At 33.0% G+C, this 22,764-nt stretch overlaps 1 protein-coding gene across 5 annotated transcripts in view; it reads right to left on the bottom strand.

The window, feature by feature from the left end:
* Positions 1–22,764, bottom strand: part of Galnt13 (polypeptide N-acetylgalactosaminyltransferase 13) — a 464,434-nt gene that overhangs the window by 300,835 nt on the left and 140,835 nt on the right. The gene's annotated exons all lie outside the window — the stretch shown is intronic.

The raw sequence follows: 22,764 nt of genomic DNA, 5'->3' as shown, positions 1-22,764 counted from the left end.
TGAAGCCGAAGTTGCAGTGGAGACCCCAGAAGTTTGGAAAAGCCAGAAAGTGATCCAAGGAAAGCTGCAAAAAGTGAGCAGAGAGGATTTAAGAGAGAAACTGTGGGGGCTGATATCCCTGGAAGTGCCATGGGGGTGGAATCACCCAAGCCTTTTGGAGCTTGCAACAAGATTGCTTCTGATGCTGAGTATGGAACTCTAGACTTAATATTAGCCCTGCTGGATGTTGGACTTGCTTTGTTTCCAGTGCTTTCTATTCCCCTGCTTGTAACTTTTGGAATGGTAATATTTATCTTGTGCCTTGGCATTTCAGTAATGTTTAGTCTTGTTTCATTTGTATAGGGGTTACAGTTAAGAGTTTACCATAGAGGAGGAGATTTGGGACTTGCACTTTTCAGCAATGCTGAAGCTGTTAGGACTTTGGCAACTCTTGGAGGTGGACTAAATGTCTTTTGTATAAAGGATATACATGAGTCCTGAGGGCCAGGGGTGGAATGTCATGGTTTATGTCTGTGTCCCCAGGCCTCGTGAGTTTGCATTGTTCATTTGTGATGGTGCATTGTATAGTGCTTGGATTGATGCTGTCAGTGCTCCACCCACATAGGGTTGGATCTAGGATGTGATGTAATGGCAGGAAAAAGGTGTGTCTTGCTTTTTGCCAGTTCCTGTTTGCTGTTTGTAGCCGTCATGAACTGCGGCCCACCAATGCCCACTGTCTTGGAGCCAACTGAGTGTGGACTGAAACCTCCACAACCTAAGAAATAAACCTTTCCTTTCCCAACTTTGGACTTCAGGTATTTTGTCTCAGCAATGAGTAAAACGTAATTAAGACAGGCAGTGATTTTTATTTTGTATTTTATCCCACAGAACCAGCAACAGAAAATAATAAAAAACTGACAAATGAGATCACATCAAACTGAAGTTTCTGCCTATCGAAAAAACAATTAACAAGACACAAAGTCAAACTGTATTGGTGAAAATATTTTCAAACTATTCATTATACAAGTTGCTCAAACAACTAAATATTAAAAACCCGAAATAAAAACCCAATTAAAATTCCACAGAACTGAATAGATACATCTAACAGAAAATATACAAATAACCATCAGATACATTGGAGAAAAATATTCAATATTGATAATAAACTGAAAAATACAAATGAAAATCACAATGAGAAATTTCATCATCTGTTAGAATGGTTAATGTCAAAAGATGAAAGATATTTGCTGCATGGATGGAGTAAAGGGAACGTTTGTACAATGTCAGTGGAAATATAAATTAATAAAGTCAAAATTAATAAAGTAGAAAACATAATGATGGTTTTTCAAAATGTGAAACCAGAAATACTACACAATCCAGCAATCTTACTTCCAATTATTTAAACCAAATTATCTGAAATCAGCTTAAAGCGATCCCTATATTCCCAGGTTGTTTGCAGCACTATTCCCATTAATTCAGAATCAACCCAAGAATGGATGGATAATAATGTCATATATAAAACATCGGAATAAAAGTTGTCTTCAAAAGGAAAGAAACTATTGCAACAACATAGACAGAACTTGACAACACTAATGCTAAGAGATGTACATCAGGCCACAGCTAGTTTGCAGAAATGCCCTACAGAGCTGTGCCTTACAATACAGTAGCCAGTAACTAGATTATGGGTATGTTCATTTAAATTAATTGAAATAAATAAAAATTCTATCCCTCAGCTGCCCTAGTTGCTAAATATTTATAGGGGGTTAGTGCCCACAAAACTGAAAAATGCAAATTTTGTAACATACTCATCATTTCAGAATGACTGGTCTTAAGGGGCAGCATTATATAAATTCTCTTAATTAATTAAAACAAACTTTTGCTATTCTGTCAAGCCTTATTGTAAATATTTTAAAAGTTTTGTTAAAGTACATATGTTTTTCTAGCAAAGGTCTTGTTTCAAAGGAACAATAATGTAGTAGTTATTATATTAGGCTTTTTAGATGATAATTATGAATTCATTAAATAAGATATTGCATTATTGAAGAAATGGTAATATGGACCCATATTTGAAATTTTATAATTCAGAATAATTTTGGAGAAATGGTTTAATAATTTTATTTTAACAAATAGTATACATCACCATTTATCTTAGGTTTACCAAGATGAATACAGAAATAGACTTTGCCTTAATAGGGTGCTTTGTTTTGTTTTGTTATTTCTTCTTCTTTTTTGGTAATGGGAATCAAATCTAGGGTCACAACCCTACTGAGAACATGCTAAGTGACACTTCCAGCTCAAATATATATTTTTTAAATATACACTATCTGATGCTGAACATGAAGTTATCTTTTTCTCTTCTGTTCTATGATACAACCCATCCTTTACTCTTAACAGCATTTCTGATATTTGGCATCATATCAAAGGGTTTGTAGAATTTTTGGTTTTTACTTCAAAGTCTCTCTCTTCTCCCTATTGAACTAAAGGGGAACAGAAACTTTTTTTTCTTTATTTTCCCATAAAATCTGGTTTTCAAAATAAGGGTTTGAAAAGAGTAACTGATCACAAAAACTTCACTAACATAATAATCTAGCATTAATTTCAAAGAAAAACTGTAAAATTTATGACAGATATCCTACAAATAAAAAGCCTTTAAAAAGATTTCTTGATGAATTTCCTTGCTTGTTTTCTTCTTCTCTGGTTTATACTGATAATGGAGAATTTGTCTTTCCATAGGACCATGTATCATGTTGGGCAAGTCAAGACCATGTGGCTTTCACACTGTCATGTCTTCCAACTTATTTTTTTTCACTTGTAAAAGGGATATTTAACATGAAATTGCTAACACTTTTTCAAATTTTTCATTTTCATAGAAAACATGCAGGGAAAAAGTGATGTTTGTTGGTACTTTTGACAATCATTGACAGAGTACTATATCTGTAACACTAATACTGAATTTAACTGAAGGCAGGAAGAAGTTAGTATTTCCACAGCATAGTGTACTTGTGATTTTTTTAAATTAGTGGTAGCAAGAAGGATGGCTTTTTATAACATAACTAAGGAAAGATAATCAATTGAGAAGATATTAAAAGACATGAACATCTTTCTGTACAAGATTCTGAATCTGTACATTCATTAGATGAGAATGTACACTAAGAACCATTTCAGTGTTGAGACATGTTTTTAACTGAGTTGAGATTACTATAAGTTACTCCAATGTCATTCTCCAAGGCCAGTTGAAAAGCTGATATAATTCTTATGAACCTCTTCTCATTCTCAATAGAAGCTGTTTTCTCCCCACTAGTAATTAGGCTACCTTTATATGTTTCAGAAGAGAAAACAGCAAAGAATCAAGTACTTGACACCAAATACCAGGAACGGGGCTGAGGACAGGGGTGAAAACATAGTTCCTACATCTGTGATTTTAGATTTTCTCAATATGTTATATAAATTTCACTGGAAGACTTTAAATTCTATTTCAAGGTATCTAAAAAACATTTACACAAAAGTGTTATATGAAGAATAAATATAAACATTCCTTCTTACCATATATAAACAAACATACATAATACACATTCAGGAACTGAAAGAAACCTCAAGTCATTACTTAGTCTAAGCATTGCTAATGAGAAGACACGATGTTTCCATCATGTTATATAGTTGTGTTTGGAAAAAATAAAATTATTTTATTATACATAATGGTTTTCTGTAACTGATTAACTCTCCTTGAAAAGGACAATATTTAACTCATAGGGCTTTATCATTAAACCCAAAATACTTTATAGAACAGATAATCAAAACCACTGTATTCAAGACTTTAAATCCAGCTGTTTTAAAACATGCAAATTACTGAAAATCTTAAAATTCATTCAAATTTTGTAAATCTCTACTGCCCTAAAAGTAATCTTTTTATTCATTTGTTTTCTAAGTTTAATAAATAGTAATCTAAGTAGAGACTACAAATAAACACAAAACAACATTCTGTTCAAATATTACTTTAAACTTATCTGTTTCCTTCTCTCTTTTGTAAGGAAGACATAGCATTACGCACAACAAAAGCAAATTGAGACGCGAAATGAATTGGGGTGGGGGTGGGCATGAAATGTAAAACTCTAGTCTGATATTTTGCTAAATGGAAAGTAAATACTAAATTGAATCTTCTAAAGAAGGGACTCAACCTTTCTTCACTCCATACATGCCCTGGGCATGCCAGTGAAAGTTCTGTATGTCTTTTAATATCAATGCCTTTAACTGAGTAACCTAAACTGTGTAAAGTTATTAAAAAAAAAGTTATGTGAAAACATTTAAAAATTTTGTGATACAGTAATATATTATTCCATGCAAGTATTTACACAGCATGATTGAATAGCAAATTTAATAACTAGTTTTTTGGAGCAGTAATGGCTCAAAATATTTAAAGTTAGTTTTATAGACTAAAAACAGGTGGTCGACTTAATTCCAAAGGAATTGCATCACCATGGTGCTGAGCATAGATGTTTCACCTGAGGAAAGTTTCCAGCATAAATCGAGACGTGGAGGAAAAGAGAGGCATTGATGTGTTGTAGCATTGTGGGTTCTCCTACGAGTTGCTGCTTGAGCCGTTGGTTCTCCTGGAGGAGCTCTGGTCCTCACATCAAGCATTGCTTCCTGGCTCTGGAAGGGAAGATGTGTGCCGCTTGGTCTCCAGGACGAACTGGTCATACTGGCTTCCTGGCATGTACTCCACTGTACTTATCCTCAGAGGAGCTCGGGGTCTCTGTGTCGCAGTGGATGGCTATGGTGCTTTTCAGGGCAGTCCTGGTCTTTGTTTTGAACATGATTTCTCAGCTCCAGTACTCTCAACCTATCAGTACAGCTCCTTCACCCCGCGGGCATGGACTTTCTAGCTTCCTCCACTGACCTTTGGGCCTTCCCAGGACAGATACATAAAAGAGACTGGTATGGGTCCTTCTTGTGGGCTCTAGACCTCAGTTGTACTTGTGAGAGGCACAGTCATGAACTCTGAGTCTTCATCTGGACTCATGCAGGATATCGCTGTTGGATTCAGGCTCTTGGTTGAATACTCTATGACTTTGGTGTTGTGGATAGATTTCCTGCACTTTCTTGTGTTAACTCAGTAACCATCATAAAGTAATAGTATAAATTCCATGTCCTGATTTTAATTATTTTCCTCACAACCCCTGACTTCAACAGGCAGTAAAACATTGGAAAAGTAAGATAACACAAAAATGTCACAGATATTTTGGTATACATATCAGTACATCACAAAATTGGCTATCTATGCTCAACATGTGCCACATTAAGTAAGTCAAGGATATTTGAAATGGGAATCCTACTTGTGAAACCTCTTCTGATGCCAGTTACAAATCAAAATACAACTGATGAAGTCATTCATGCTCTACATGTACTTTTCCTATTGAAAATTTAAAACTTCCAAGTTTTTAAAGTACAGTTGGATATAATGCTTAATAGAAATAAATATTAGAAAATAAATCAATGAAAAGCATTATACCGTGATGAAAACAGAAACAAGCATTGTTTTGGTCACAAAATTATCTTAAGATATTCTTCCTAATCCAACAAAAATGAGTAATTTATTTGCAGCCAATTATGAGAGATTGTGAGCTCTGAAAATAAAAATACTAAGGATATCAGTAAAGAGGATAATGAGAAAAGTAGCTAAAATATCAACTAAAATGACAAGACAATATTCTGTGAATATTTTACTTCCAAAATGACAGTTAGCCTATCAATTAAATACTGTATAATCCACGTAAGAGGAGAGACAAGTAGAGAGTGGTTGATTATAGTATCAAATATACACCAATTAAATGGAAAACTCTTAATTTGTCAGATACATTTTTCCAAGCAAACATTCCTAAAGAGTTTATTTGAAGTGACAATTTTAAGACAAGGATTACTGCTGGTAAATAACTTTTATTCATTTAATATCCTATTGTATTGTAAAATAAGTGATTTGTTATAAGAGTCTAGGAGAGATAAGAATATGTGTAAATCTGTTCAGTTTACACCAAAACTTTAAGCACATTTAACCATCTTGGAGGCGATCAGGTTGTAGCTCAAATACTTCCTCTTGTGACCTACAACTTTCACTCTTCTCACTGGAAGGAACTGTATTTGCTACCTTGGAAACTGGCAGGTGGCCTAGTTTTGCAAGACATCATTCAGCTAAATTTAACAGACTGCTGAGTAGCAAAGCAGTGTATGTTAAGTTTTAACAGTAGGACTATGTTCCAGAAAAACAATAATAATTCATCTACATAGAGTGTGTTCTGCATTTTAAAGATGTTTTATATTTATAAACCCTCAGATAATGCTTTAGGAAACACCTTGAGCAAATGGAATGCCAAACTTTAAACAACATCAAGCTCTACTAGTAGGAAACAGGTATTAAGTCACAATAATAAAAAGACCTCAAATATGACAATCCAGTGGGTAGTTCACTTATTGCTTCTTGTGATAATGGTTACATACAGCTTTCATTCTGTCTAACAAGCAGCATCTGGCATGAATTTTGCATTCATTACACCAGTTGTGTACTGAAATATATATATATATATATATATATATACACCACAAATATGTATGATAAAAGTGTTATCAAGTTATCATTATTCTCTTTTTTGCTTAATAATAAAAATGAGTATCCTGAAAAGTATCTGGAATTCTCATCAAGTTCAAATGAAATAATGTCTTTCGAAATACTTGAAACATTTTAGGACTCACTAGTGTTTTCATTCATTTGGTGCTGAGTACTGACCCTGGAGTCTGATATGTTAGGCTATACACTTAGCTCTGTTTATTTTTTATTTAACTCTTTTTCTTTAATGTGGAAATTATTTCAAAAAGTCTCTGCTAAACTGTCAGTTTGAATTAGTTTCCCACTTTGTACTCTTATCATATGCCAGGCTCCTCACCAAACACATACAGCTATTACCTATTCATTTGTGTAATAATTTGATATCCCATAACAGAGATGCTAAATAAAGACTAAAGAAATATTACTGCACTGTACTAAGCTAATATTAACAATTTAAAAATGTATATGGGCATCATTGTTTACTATAAACATTAATCTTATTTTGGGGTTTCTGTTAACAATCTGCAATCATTGATATTTTGTCTCCAGATATCACTAAAATAAGCATGAAACTAAAAGAAAAAGAATCTACTCTCAAATAACTTTACAAGTATAAAAGAAATATTCACCACTTACTTCCTATTTCACATCTCATTTTCTTTATTCATATCATTTTATTTCTTCTACAATTGAGATCCTATTGAGATATAAGTAGGTCTATATTATTTTCATTTAATGGTACATGAAATCTTTTGAGTCTTTAGGCTTAAGTACTTGAATTTATATTTGAAAGCTTTCTACTTAGTCATTTAAAAGTACATGTATTGTGCATTCTACATTTATTTTGTGAACAAGTACTGGGATACAATCCAGCTATTTTCTTGGGCACGGCACAGAAACTCAAGTCATTTTTCTCTACATGAAGTCCCTTAGAGCAGAGAGTACTTTCAGCTGCCTGAGCTCACAGTACTCCCTGTAGTCACACTTTATGCCTCTTACTTCACAAGTGCACTTGATATATTTTCTCAGTGAGTATCAGGTGGCTGTTCACCTGATCTTACTTCAGTTATCACTAATCATATTGATTATGGAGTGAAACATGTGTCTCTGCAACTATAAATTTCTATTGGTCCCAACGCTGCTACCTAGCCTCTAAATACATTCTTAGGCATCCTTAAAGCCACTTCTATGCTAGGAAAAATAATTGCAGACTTTTAAGTATTTGGTTATGCCAGTGCAATTCCACCAGTGTCAATTTTCAGTTAATTAAGTTGATTGGAAAGATATTTTCAGCACTAATGGAGATATAGCCTACATGGAGCATGCATTTCAGATTGGATGGCTGCTCTTAAACTCCAAAGGATCCATATTTAAAGCAGGCATTTTGCATTTTTCATGTGGTCTAGATAAACACCTTCAAAAATGGACAGAGATTTCTAATTCATACATAATGTCAAATATTTGGCTCAGATTTTTCTTAATTTTAATTATTTCCTATTTCAAAACCATAATTAGTATGAAAGATAGCAATGTACAGACATTCACACCACTATAGATGAGATCTGTTAAAATGACTGCAATTAACTTGACTGGAATTTTTTAACTCTTCACAGAAGGATTCACAGACCTGAACACCTGGAACTTGGACTGTGAAAATCAACAACTTGAAATTATTTGGACAACCATACACAACAAAATTATATCAGTTTTTGCAGACATGAAGCATGAAATGCTTCCACTGGCAGCAAGATTCACTATATTTAGCTTGTAGTAACAAGTTTGCCAGATGGAGTTTCTGCCTAAACACATTTTCATAATAATCTCTTCTTAGGATACAGCTAAATATCTGATTAGTTCAAAGTAGTTCTATAATTTAAATAATCCATTTAGCTAAATTACAGGGTCCTGCAGTGGTCAATTGGATTATTCAATAAGTTGTTATTTAATATCTCATATATTCATGAGTATTTTAAACTTCCTCAAAACAAAAAAAAAACACTTTAACTTAAATATGTATGTCATTTTAACAGAAATGAAAAATTCTGAATGAACTTTAGAGATGGAGTACATCTATTCACAAAATTTAATCTTATGGTCTAATATAAAAACACACCAAAAATGAAAAATTGATAAGAGCTTCATTCTATTTTTTAAACACTTTCAAAACTATATGTTTAATAATAACATATAAGATGTACACTGTCATGGTTTATATCTAGATGTTTCTCAAAAGCCCTATCATAGGTGGGGTTTTCTGGCTTATGAAGGTGGGCTACCTGATTTGCTGTTAATAGTGCCATCTGGTTGGAAGAGGTAAGGTCAATCAAGGAATAACCTGGAAGTGTTTATCTCCCTTCCAAGCTCCTCCCTTAACTGAGTGCTTCCTGTCTGCTTGGCCATAAGCAACTCTCTTTAGCCATGACCCTGTGGCAAAGGATCCTGCCTTGGTGATAACTGAATGTGTATGGAAATCTCTACAAAAAGTGACCTAAAATACTGTAAATTGCAGGTGTTCAGCATTGTGTCTTATCAAGGACATATTTATATACCATAAAAATGATAACTACTAATAACTCATCCTTTTAATTTCATATATTTTGTTTTTAATTTTTTTATTTTAAAGAGATTAATATAACAAAGCAGATCAGAACAGTGCAAGTAACACAGCATTTTACCACAAGACAACCCATAATTAACAGTAACTACTATAGTGTCCCTTTCTTTGAAATAGTTGAGCATAGTTTCATAAAGGATAGTATCAAGCATAACAAAACAGTATAAAACCATTCAAGAGAATGAACGCATTACAGGGCTTTCTGAACCAAATAGCAGAGAATGAATAATGGCTACTATATTATCTCATTTTCCATAGAAAATCTATTTATAATTTCATATATTTTGTAATGTTCAATATATTGTTTATATTGACATGATACTTTTCTTCAGCTTTTGAATATATTTTTGAAAGTCTTGAGTTTACATACTTGAGTGTAAATAGAAGCTCCACTCTAAGCGGAGACAGCCATGAACACAAGCTTCATTTCTAGTCAAGAGACTGACAGCTCCCTTGAAGATGCAGCTGACTAACAGCTTTTCTCAGTCTTAATCCCAGTTCAGTGAGCTAACAATGTGTTTTATGTGTTCTACACTAGTAGGCTGGCAGTTCCACTGCACCAATGACAGGCTCAAATTAGGGAGACATTATGATATACTTTCCGAATTTATAATCTTTTCTGTATATGTAATAAATATGTCCTTTTATATACATATCAATAATGCAAAATTTAACATTAAATAAAATTCAAATTTATTTCTAAGGATATAAATCTATATAAAATAATATATTTTTTCTATATATATTGTTCAGCTTATACTATATTATTTCCATCCCCAAGTGGAGAGGGTCTTGTAATGGTTGATACATTGTGTCAACTTGACAAATCTAGAAGTTTATCTAAGTGACTCATTGGGGTCCAAGGTCTCCACTTTGTAGAAATCCTGAGCTGCTGTGAGAGGAAGGCACAGAGATGGTATGAGTGCTATACCCACATGATGGTGGGCAGCTTGCTTACAATATAAGGAAGGAAAAGAGGCTTGTTCTTCCTTCTTTTCATATTCTTGTCTCTTTCACCATCCTCTGCTGCCTTGAACTACCGTGCCATGCCACTCTGCCTTGGAGCCAGTTCATTATGGACTGAAACCTCCACAAACTGGAACTAAATAAATCTGTGCTTTCATAATTTTGAGTGTCAAATATTTAGTCTCACCAATGAGAGAAAAGTAACTAAGACAAGTGTCCATAATGTAACTCAGCAGCATCATTCTAGGAGAAGCAGACCACTGCCAGTAACCGGCTACAGAGCAGTGAGGTGTAGGTATTTTCATCAGGAACAAGGCAGGCCTTAAAACTAAGGAATTTTCTTTGGAATAAGTGTAGGGAAGATAAGCCCAAAGACACTCTCAATAAATTTGGAGATTTTGGATGTAGAGTAAAAGGAGGTTGGCAGCTCCATGACAGCATCAAGCTTAACCCTGAACAACTATAAATTAGCCATAAAGAGAGAGCAGATCAAATCTCAGACCACATCTTGAAACTACCCCTGCAATGAAGGCTGAATCTAATTGGAACAGATACCAGAACTGAGTGACTTTTTTATAAAAAGGGCAATCAACTGCAAATTAATGTTGAAGAACAAAAGGGAAGGTACCTGATTCTTTTGTACAAAATCAGTTCCCAAAATTACACTGATACTACTTTCAGAACAAGCACTGTAACACTATTTTTTCATTATATCTAGAAATGATTACCAGTATGCGGAACATTTTTCTAGAAAACCAGTAAAACACCTTTAAAAATATAAAGAACATAACGGGTTATACTAGGATTAATTTGCAAAAGAAAATACTGCCTGAATCTAGTTAAAATTAAAGGATGAAATAAGTTTCTCTTCATATCTCTTAGAGACAAAAAAAAAAAAAAGAATATTAAAGGAAAACAGAAAAGGTTAAGATCTTGGTTACCTTTTCAAAACCAACTAGAGATGAAGAATTTCACTGTATGGGACACCATTTGTATTTAGTATGTTTTCACCACTATGGTAACACATTTCATACTATATTTGTTAGAGTTATATAATTATTATCTATTTCCTTAAAAAAACCATAACATTCAATTTAGAGAAACATATAAAAAGTTATTATGTAAACTGAGAATTTCTATAAAAACACTTTAAGATAGCACACAAATATGAAACCAGAGATTAAGAATTAGGATTTGTTTTGAAAAAAAGAGAAAAACAAATATTTATAAACTTCACATTTTTATTGCAACAGACTTATACCATTTAATTGATGGTCAGCATAATCTAGTAGTGAGGTCTAAGAAAAACATCACTTTTGTCTTCATTCTGAATAAGTAATGATAGAAAAAATGGATCTAATTTACAGTGATAACCTTGCTAAAATTAACTGAATTCAAAAAATTAACTATACATCATTTTTCTAAACTATTTTAGGGTACATGTGAGCAAACACATTTGAAGACTACTAGTAAAATGAGCATAGCAATATTTTACAGCACTATATCCTTTTGATGATTTCCTGACAAGGAATAGTTTCAATATAGAAATTAACAGCATATGCCTGTGTAAGTAAATGTATAATGGAGTGTGATATAAAATCATACTTGCATAAAGTAAAATAAATTTGAGAAAAGTACGATTAATTTCTAAAGTTAAAAGGTATGCAGATCCCTATAAAAGTTAAGTACTACCAATTCTACAAACTTGTGTCATCAATTAATATGCAACAGATTTTGAAACTCATAAAATCTGACTGAAAAATACTTATGTACCCAAATATTTATCATCTAGATGTCAAATGTGGTGTAATAATCTATTTAAAAAGTTAAAGAGGGCCAGGGGTTTAGCTCAACAGCATAAGTGCCTGCCCCACAAGCAGGAGGTCATGAGTTCAATCCTTGGTACCAAAAAAACAGTTAAAGAAATTGATCTTTAGGCCTGGTCTTTTATTTCCAGAAACAAATGTAATTCAATTTTAAGAAAAGCAAAAATACAGTATGCATAGCCTTATTAAATTTTTTCTTTTCTTTGAGAAACAAAAAGTTTTATTGCTGAAATAAAATACCCTATGCCTACAGTAAAGGAATAAAAAGTTTATTTAGTTCACAGTTTGTGGAGGTTTTAGTCAATAATTGGCTGGCTCCAAGGCAGGGTGTCTATGGCAGTGGGACAACAGTTCACAGCAATGCAAGACAGCAAAAGCAACGAGAGACAGAAAGACAGAGAGATACAGAGAGAGACAGAGAGACAGAGGTTTTTTTCTGTCCCTTTTAAGAAATGCAAGCTGATAGCCATTTGTGAGTGTAGCATGCACTAATCCCTGCATTGGACCTTGAATCAATCACAAAATCTAGACTCAGCCTCCAAAGAAGCCTAAGACTGCAGGACACTTTGGGGCAACAACTAGATACGAACCATAACAGAATAGTACAAAATCTGCACCACATCACTGATTCTCACATGTCCTCAGAAGATAATCTATTTTCTTTTCCATATGTGCAATTTGTATTCAGTCTTGAAAACAATCAATATAAATAAATCTTCACCTGAAAAATGAGGAAAACAATTTTTTTTCTCTCTGCAATGTTGAGAATTGTTGAATGAAAACACAGAGGGTTCCCTGACTTTCCTCCTGTGCCTAAAAGCAGAACATAAACTCTTTTTACTTGAGATACTGTATCTTCTTATAGGCTAGAGACAGCACCTGTAGATAGCAGAGAAATTTGTGCTTGGATCTTTCTTGTTTAGTTTTTGGAGGATTTCCCCACAGTTTTTCTACTACTAAGATACTAGACTTATTCTCTCTTTCATTTTATCATGTCTTTAAGATTTAGTATTCTTTTTATGATTACTATTTAAGAAAGGCTCCTGCAAAATTTGGGTCTGAAATGCCTCCCAAAGGCCCATATTTTACACTTGGAATGCAGTATGGTTTTATTAGGTGGTAGAAGAATTTTTAAGAGGTAAGGGTTCATGGAAATCATTATGTCATGGGGTATGACAGTTAACACATTGTATAGACTTGAGTAAGAAACCCCCAACTAAATTGGATCAGCATAGCTCTGGGTTTGGCTGAGGGGAATTACTTACCAACCCTGCACAGATTGACAACTGAATTGAATAAAAGGGAAAGGAGAAGAAAGGCTCCCTTCTCTTTCTTCAGAGGAGCTCCAGTCTTTACCTTCACCTTCCATGTTGTCTCCTGGCTTTCAGAGCAGACCCTTCAGCCTCCAGCATCAATCCCTCAGCCTCCCACTGCAGACTCTTTGGCTTCCTGATACAGGCTTGCACTGAGCTCCAGACCTTCTACTGGATTCTTCAGATCTCTAGCACACAAATAGCCATTTCGTCCCCTTCCGCACCTGACTCTTTGGACAGCCACTGTAAGCCAATCTGGTAAATATTTATTAAATATGTTTCTCTAGTGAGCACTGACAAACACATTGGGGCTGTGCCTTTGAATGGGACCCTTGTCTCTTGTTCTCATTCCTTTCCATATCCTGGTCACAGTGTGGTTAGCAGCTCACTCCATCACACGTTCCCACCATGACATACTGCCTTGCCCCTGGTACAAAAGTAAGAGAGCACACCACAACTATGAGCTAAAAAAACCTTTCCTACTTTAAAATTAATCATCTAAGGCATTCTTATTGCAAGAAAAACTTGACTAATAAAGATCCAACAAAATTGAATAACTTTTCCCCATGTAATGAGCATGATATGTGTTTATACACTGGTCTTTTTACACTTGTTAATATATTCTTTACAGTATTTCAGAAACGTATCAATCGCAAACTTAATAAAACTACTTTTTTGTCCTTCAAAATACACACTGAAATACATTTTTTCACAAGTTACACTTGTTTCTTCTCTTCAATGACAAAGTTTTGTGTATAAATTTGTTTCATTTTTTTAAAAAAATATACATTTTTGAAAGTGTCAAGGCTGGGGATTTAGCTCAGCGGCATAAGCACCTGCCTTGCAAGCAGGCAGTCCTTAGCTCAATCCCGGTACCGATTAAAAAAAAAAAAAAAAAGACCAAAAAAAAAAAAAAAAAAGTGTCTATCAGAGACGGGCATCGTGGCTCACGCCTGTAATCCCAGCACTTGGGAGGCTGAGCTGAGAGGACAGTTGCGAGTTTGAGACCAGCCTGAGCTACATAGTGAGCTCAAAGCCAGCCTGAAATAGTGAGACCCCCGTCTCAACCCCCCCCCCAAAAAGTGTTTCTCTGTTGGGACTTTGGATATTGTGTTTATAAAATATAAAACTATAACGTGACATACTACATAATAATAAACATTATTTTGCTTCCAAGCTCTAACTGAAACATTGATTTTTGTAAAAGTTACCCATGCTGTAATGTGTCATGAAAGAAATTCAAAAGTAAATCTTGTGGACAGAAGTTATATTTACTTCATGAAAATAAAATCAGTGATCTGAATAAAGATACATACAGCCAAAAGCTTAAGCAGATAAATACACAGAATACTGATTATTATGTAAGTTCACCATTATTCATATATAGAGTTCAGAACTACAGTAATATAAATATATAAAGATATTTCTTTATATTTTTAGATATATGTAGATATACATAGATAATCATTATAGGGGAAAAAAAAAAGCCAGGGGCTGAGGATGTAGCTCAGTGGCATAAGTGCCTGCCTGGCAAGCATGAGGTCATGAGTTCCATCCCTGGAAGCAAAAAAAAAAAAAAAAAAAAAGTATTGTCATTTTCACACTATATCCCATCAAAATGTGTACTAAAAATAGGTTACTGCCATAGTATAGTACTTTTCCAGTGTGTATCACTAAAGACACTGTAATATTAAAAGGCCAATTACAAAGTACTTAACATGCACTTTTCATGAATGAATGATTCATAAGAAGAAATTCAGAATGCGTAATGTGAACCTTATTGATGTCTAAAGTCTAAAATATGTTATCACTACTGAAGCACTGTTTCATAAACTAATATGTTAAAATGATGACAGATTAGATACCTTGCTTGAAACTTACTTCAATTAAAAGTACTAAGAATTACATGTAAGGCTTTGAGACTCTGAATACTAATTTTCACTATTTCAAGAACACTGCTTTTTTTCTCACCACCCCGTTTCAATGTTTTGAATAGAATCTTATCTGAGTCCTTTCTAATTTGTAGATTTGGATAATAGTTTTTTTTTTCTGTTTTTAGATATTTTAATGCTAAGCTGCACTACAAAACAACAAAGAAACTTCAGTTTAACAAGAAATTTGATATAGATGTTAAAGATAATGATTATATTAAATTGCTGAAAACATAAAAGTTTCGCTAATCAGTTCCAAATACGTGTTACCAAGGACTAATTTTTGCTGAGGACTCAGAAAAAGAGTTAGATTGTAAAAAGAAATATTTATATTATGTGGGAGCCATTGAAGCTGAATACACATGCAGAGCTGTGGCATGGCCTAGAAAACTGTAAGATGTCTTTCTTATCTTTAAAAGTTCTCACCCAAAGACAGTTCTTCCTATACAAGTAGCGCTTATATCTTGAGCCAACTACTATGCTCCTTTGTGGGAAGGAATAATTAGCTATATTCATCATGTCCATTAAAATAGAGCTGCATGAAAAGCACACCAACGATGAAAGCAGCCCACAAACTCAGGTGAGGAAGCATTGAAGAATTAATGGCACATTTATGTTTTAATACTTCAGTTAAATTGTAAGAGAAGAGAGCTACAAAAAACTTAACAGATTCAACAACCAAGATTTTGATCAAAGTTTTGAAATAAATGGTATACAGAAATCTCAATTTCTATGGCAAATAATGTAGAGGAGTTCTTTCTTTGGAGACACATAGCACCAAAGCAAATTTCATTTCCGTTGTATCTCATTTGCTGGTAAGTTATTTTACCTCAGTTTCACCCTGAATAAGATGGAAGTAAAATCTGTGTAGGTTTACATGATAGTTAATTTAAAAATACATCATAAAACTATTACAAAGTTTCCTTTGTTTTCATTTGCTAGCTCCTAAATACAGAGAAGTACTGAAAATTAATTAACTAATATGTCAGTTCAAATACTGGGGAGCTAGCATGTACTTTAATCAGTAAGCTAAGTATTAAGAACAATGCTATTTTAGAACATATATTTAATTTTCATAAAATGTCTGAAGAAATTTTGTATGGATGAGCAGGAAATAGCTTGAATTAGAGCCTGGAGACTAACAAAACCCAGGGCTCAAGCGCTCTTTTATTGTGGTTTGACCACAAGTGTCCATTACAGTTTGAGGCCACTTTATACTATTAAACCACACATACTATCATAGAAGAATAAGATTAAGCAGTGGTCAACTCTTAGACTAAACTACATTTGGATCTCTGGTAGCATTCAGACCTCTAATAACTTTAAAGTATGGGAGCAAACCATTGCAGTGTGCAGTACAGCAGCATAATTTGGCTGTGGGAAATCAGTAGGAAGTATTTCAGGAGGTGTTCTGAGATTTGTGTACGAGTATCTAACGAAATCATCATGCTTTTTCCATCACAGCCCATTTTTCTACTATCAACTTGCTATAAACATTGAAAATGAAATCCTGCTCTTTTCCCACTAAGTTACTGAAATGACAAGCAATGAAAGGGATTATCTGATAAGGGCGTACAGAGTAGTGAATAATGTCACCAAAAAACACTTTCGAACAGAAGTAGTCCGAAAAAAGTCAGAAGACAGTGTAAGATACCAATGTTGTGGCAGTTTTAAGCACAGAAAGGGTACAGAAGAAATACACAAATGAAAGGTCTAAGGAAGGATACATGAGTGCCAATTAGTACCCAGAATTGATGTAGAGATTTACATGAAGCATGATCTTTACTTTCTTCCTTTCTGAGTTTATCCTGAACTCAGCTGAATTTCAGATATTCCATAGATACATTCACCAATGAGGACATAAAACATCCTATATGTGAGGATATATATAGTTTAGGACATCCATACTAGAAGCCATGGAAAATGTGAAAAAGTAAATATACTTCACAATTCAACATTTTCTTTTTTAAATGATAAAAATGATAGAGATCTTAGAGATTTTTAACATTGAGACTCTATCTTTACCCAAAGAATCATAATGCTGGTAGGATGAGTGATACACCTTACATAACACAGTTTTCCAAATCATAATGTAAAGTGGCTAAACTCATGACACTTTGATATGCAAAGATCTATAAAGTAATTATACAGGTGCCTCTATTATGGGAAATGTGCACTGGACACTGTATATCCTTAAATGTGACCGCAGTGAATATGTTAAATTGAAAGAGGATGAAAAGTTAGAAATTCATGCTGCTTTCCTTGCAATCTCCTAAAAGAGAAATCATCTTTTTTAAAGAACTCTAAGGAAAACATTCTAAAAGTTTCTTTCATTGATTATTGGATTTAAAATTTAATTATACTTGTAAACAGATATTTTAGGCCAAGTACATTTTAACTTTTCCTTTTTGCCAAGTGATACTCTGTTGCCTTTGTTCCATTAAATGTTAAAAGAATTACTTCAATACTTTAATAATAAAGACAGTATTACAATCTCCTCCTGTCTCCTTCTCTGCCTTTGTCTCTTCTCCCTTCTTACTTTTACTCTAATATCCATGGAGAAGACTGAAAAAGAGCAGCTGTATTTCAGGGTAAGCAGCTGCAAAACTGTTGTGGAATAAATGATGCCAAATTGCTTAAAGCCGAATAAAATCAGCCGAATTGCTTAAATAAAGGTTGCCTCACTATAGCTACTTCCCCACAGTCTTTTCAATATAATATATACAGGGATCATCAACTGTATTAACTAAATATGTGCACACAAAAGGATGAAAGGAACATAGAACATCTGAGTACATTATCCTCAAGTGTACTCAACTCCAAAATATTGATTACCACAAATACTTTATAAAATATTAACAAAGCAAAATACATAATGTTCTTTTTGCTCAATATTATTTCACAAATAAAGATAGCACTTTAATTTTACATAATTTTATGTAATGATGACTGTTAATAAGAGCAATTACAATGATATATTTTATAACTTAAAAATTGATATATTTTAAAATCATACTTTGTTAACTATGTAAATTATGAAAACAAAAATTTCCGTTAAGGAAGACTACTTGCACAATATCTTCCGAAGGCCTTCTCTCAAGATTGAAAGACTTGCTTTTATTCTTATCCAAAACTCTTTATAATTATACTGTCTGTGACCTCATTGACAGTCTTCTATTATAAAAACTCTTATGCAATATCCCATGACATTTATAGATTTTATCTTACTAATCATATCATTATACATTTCTTTATATCCAGTTTTTTTGATGACTAGCCCTACATTTACTGATCATCTTCTATACTCCTTCTTGTAATGATAGAGCTGATAACAAATTATTCCCACGTTTTAACACATTTTTGTATTCCTCAAAGCTATGGGTATCTGTTACAATCTTTACAGCAATTTAACAAGGAAATTATCTTGAAACAATAACTAAATGTGTCCTATGCCAACCATTACTCCAAGTGTTTTATATATGTATGTATATATATACATATATATAAATTAATTCATATAATCCTCACAATAGCAATACCTTATATTTTTCTCATTTTATTTGATATAACTTGGGCACAAAAGCAGATAAGCACAATTTATATTATTAACATGAACAAAAGATCACATCTACAGTAAGTGAACTTCACATTCAAATGATGTGTTATGGAGTTAAGTACATTTAGCAAGTCTGATGGTAGTCAACAAATTAAAATATATCCTTCTGAAGAAGCAATATTTACTGGTAAATTTATACACTAGCTTGCTTAATTTTGCTTAGCAATTGTTTTCTGACTATCTCATTGATTGTAATAAAATTTGGCAAAGCATTTAGAAAAGTTTTGAAAAGCTAGTACAAATTTATTTTTCCATGACTGTTTAAAATTACTATTAACAATTTATTACATATTAGTATTTCTGGCAAGTGCAAGGTCCTCAGTTCAATTTCTGATACAAAAATAAATCCAATAAATTAAAAATATATGGATATATTTGTGTACCTCTGTGTACTTTTTAAAACTGTGGTCACCCTCTGTTTAAAAATTTTTCATACTTAACAAAGTACAATTAAAATTACTGAAATGTAATTAGAGATATGTATTAGAGATAGTTTTCTTTATTTGATAAGAAAGTTTCCTCCACATGAACATAATTTTTAAGCTTTCCTTATTGTTTCTAGTTTTCTAGCACTAGAAATCACATTTGAAAATAATTAATTATAAAATCCATTAAGCTCTTCCCAAAAGATAAATGTTTTGATGTCATTATCTAGGAGCATCCATAAATTTTGCTCTATTACTTTAAATCAATTTCCAAAAAGTTTGTATCAACAGACTTTTTAACAATATGAGAATTTTCTTTGACTCACACTCCTATGAAGAGTGAATAATAACAATTTTAATCATCATTTATGTAAATGGCATAGCATGTTATTTTCTAACTCATATATAATGATACAAATACTATAGAATGTATTTTATGTGCTTATAATTATTTTATATCTCTGGGGATTTGCCTGCCTATATGCAAATTTTATGATCACTTTTCCATGGGGAATTTATGTTTCAGGTCTAAGTTTTCCAATTTGAAAGATTAAATATAAACCAATGAGGACAGTGTGAAAAAACATTGTATCAACTCTTACCGTAAATGTGTAAGTTTGTGAATAAAAGATTACCTAAAGAATTCCAACTTATGAGTAAACACTATTAAGATTAATGAGGATTTACAGTTTGTAAAATGAACTGAGTTTATAAATTTTTTCATTACACAAAAAAATAGGCATATAATCTCAGGTCTAGAAGTTTCATTCATTTTCATTGCTGCACTCTAGTGTAAGTTTTGTTATTTATGCTACTCTAGATATAGAAACTTTGAAATTATCACTGAACATCCTTAAGAATGTTTATAACCTCAACTGGTAGTTAAAATAGAAGAGATTGTAGAAATGCTACAACATTAATATGTTTCCTTAGAGTATGTAGCTAAGAAGCAAGACTAACTTAGATATTTACTATGCTTTAGAGGGTAAAACTCCATATATTTGCAGTTAATACAACATTTTATAAAATTTCCCTCTTGGTTAACTACATATACGTTGGTTTACTTTCAACAATCCAAGATTAAAACAAGTTAATGATTATCATCCATTTTCAAATAAATAAATAATAAAAAGTAGAAGAGTCAAGGTTTGGACAAGAGATTAAATTACTGTAGTACTTATACAGTTCTATCAGATGTAGGTAATGCTTCCTGGATATATTATTGGACCACAGCAGTGTTTGAAACTAGAGTGCACAGGCTTGCAGTTTAGTTCCACCATTTACTAAATCTCTGAATGCAGGTAAAAACTTACTTGAACTCTCTGCATCTCATTCTTCATCTATAAAATGCATCTAGATTGGGTGATTTTTTTCTCAAGTATTTGAGACTTCCCTGGTAAGAGGATAAAACTTTCTGTGTCTCAGTGAAAGCGTGACTAGTGCTGCTCTACTGTGTGGCCTTCTCCCACCATCTGCCGATTAAAATCTTTTCAGTTATTTGAATTAATTTTTTCAAAGCAATGTACACCTAAGTGTTTGGTACCACTTACACACATACATTTCAAGACTTAATTTATGATTAAGCTTGTCCTCTTTTGCTGTGTTATAAAATTGACAAAGTCTCAATGGGCACTAATTCTTCAGCCTAGCTCTTACAATGAAGACTAGGTATCCAGAATTAGAGCTGGCTTATAATAAATGTGCTACATAAGCAAGTAAAATTTTGTCACTGTTCTGGGCCTCTGTGATATTAGTGTTGTTTGGTATATCAGTATATCACTGCTTAATCTGACTAGCATACTGTCCCAAAAATTAACTTTCAGAAATCCGTGTTTCTAGGTGTGTGTGTGTGTGTGTGTAATTTAGAACAATGCCTGACCTAACATTATTTCTTGTAATGTCCCAGTGAAAAGCTGCAAAGAGTTTGTGATTTTATGAAAAAATGTGTCTTCGTTACTTTTCTCACATTGCTGGGACAAAATATCTGACACTCAAAATGAAGGAAGGAAAGGTTTATTTAGCTCACTGTTTGTAGAGGTTTCAGTTCTATAATGAGCTGACTGCAAGGGAGGGTGGCATGGCACTGGGGCAAAACTTCAAGGCAGCTGCCAGAGTCAAAAGGGAAAAACAAGCCTCTTCTCTTCCCTTATATTTTACACATGTCATGTCCCGTGACCCCGTGTGGATCCTTCAGGGCAAATATAGCACTCACAGAATCTCCTGGCCCTCCTTTGAACAGGATAAGGATATTTATTTACAAAGTTAGAATCCTGACTTCCTGGTGAGTCTCTCAATTAAACTTCTAAATTTCTCAAGTTGACACAATGTATCAACCACAACAGAGAAATTTCATTAGTGGTAAAATTAACACTAACACACGAAAATATTTACTACAGTAGTGGCTGACAAATGAGTATTAGAACAGATCTCTAATAGTAGTCACAACATTTCCATAATACAATCCAGAAATTATATAAATAATGCCAGTTGTAATATTTGGCAAAGTAAGAAATTATGAATATATTCTAAATTAAAACTGAAAATTATATATTGCTACATTATGTATAACATAAAAATGTTAGAAATATAGAGCTCCCTAATAAGAGGAATTAGTTAAAAACGTTATGATGTAGCCATAAATTAAATTTTGCTAAAATAAATAAAATTACTAATGGGACTCTAAATGCTAATAATATACACAATGTGAACATCATATGTTTATGTAAATGTGTATTTTGTTTTATATTAAGTATATTACTATAACACAGGATATTATATAAATTCATATATTAAATGGTATACACAGTAACTTTATCTCCATAAAAAAGTACACATATGTAATTGCCTTGCCTTTTATACTTAATTTCTATTTTTGTAGGCATTGATTTCATAATAGTAATTTGAAAATCAAACACATTCCTTTTTATTTATTATGTATTATAGGAAACCTTAGGGGGAAAAAAGAATTTTTTCTTATACGAATGTAAGGACTGTAGTGCTAATAATAACCAGTCTTCTTAAGTAGTACTGAGAATACCTACTCTTCTTCCCAACTATGGCTGTGTTACTAAAAGTCATCAAGGCAAGTTTTCTATGTCTACAAAACGATGAAAACATAATGAATCTTGAAAGGTCGTAGGAAAAGCAAACAAACTATATATGTTGAAAGCCTGACTGTGGCTGGGAGTAGAGCTCAACAGTGTACCACTTGCCTGACTGCTTGTCTGAAGGTTTCACACTGTGCCAAATAAAAATTAAATTTCTCAATGGGCATATGAATCTTCACTCACTCATGAGCCCTACCATTATTTTACAGCTGACTGATTCTCCTACGTTCAAGGAAGCAAAATATTTCTTTTTTATATGACATCTTTTGAATTTAATATAACAACTAGCTCAACAGGATGACCTCAACTGATGATGAAATAGCCAAGTCCTGGGATTGTTCCTTTAGATCATCTTATCTAAATATTATCTCACATTTAAGAATAGCTTA

The sequence above is a fragment of the Cavia porcellus genome, unplaced genomic scaffold (genome assembly GCF_034190915.1).
Source record: "Cavia porcellus strain 051 isolate PalLab524CR breed Dunkin Hartley unplaced genomic scaffold, mCavPor4.1 scaffold_12, whole genome shotgun sequence".
NCBI classification, from domain to species: Eukaryota; Metazoa; Chordata; class Mammalia; order Rodentia; family Caviidae; genus Cavia; species Cavia porcellus.
Note: the sequence above shows the minus strand (reverse complement) of the source record. Positions and strands in the feature narration are given on the sequence as shown.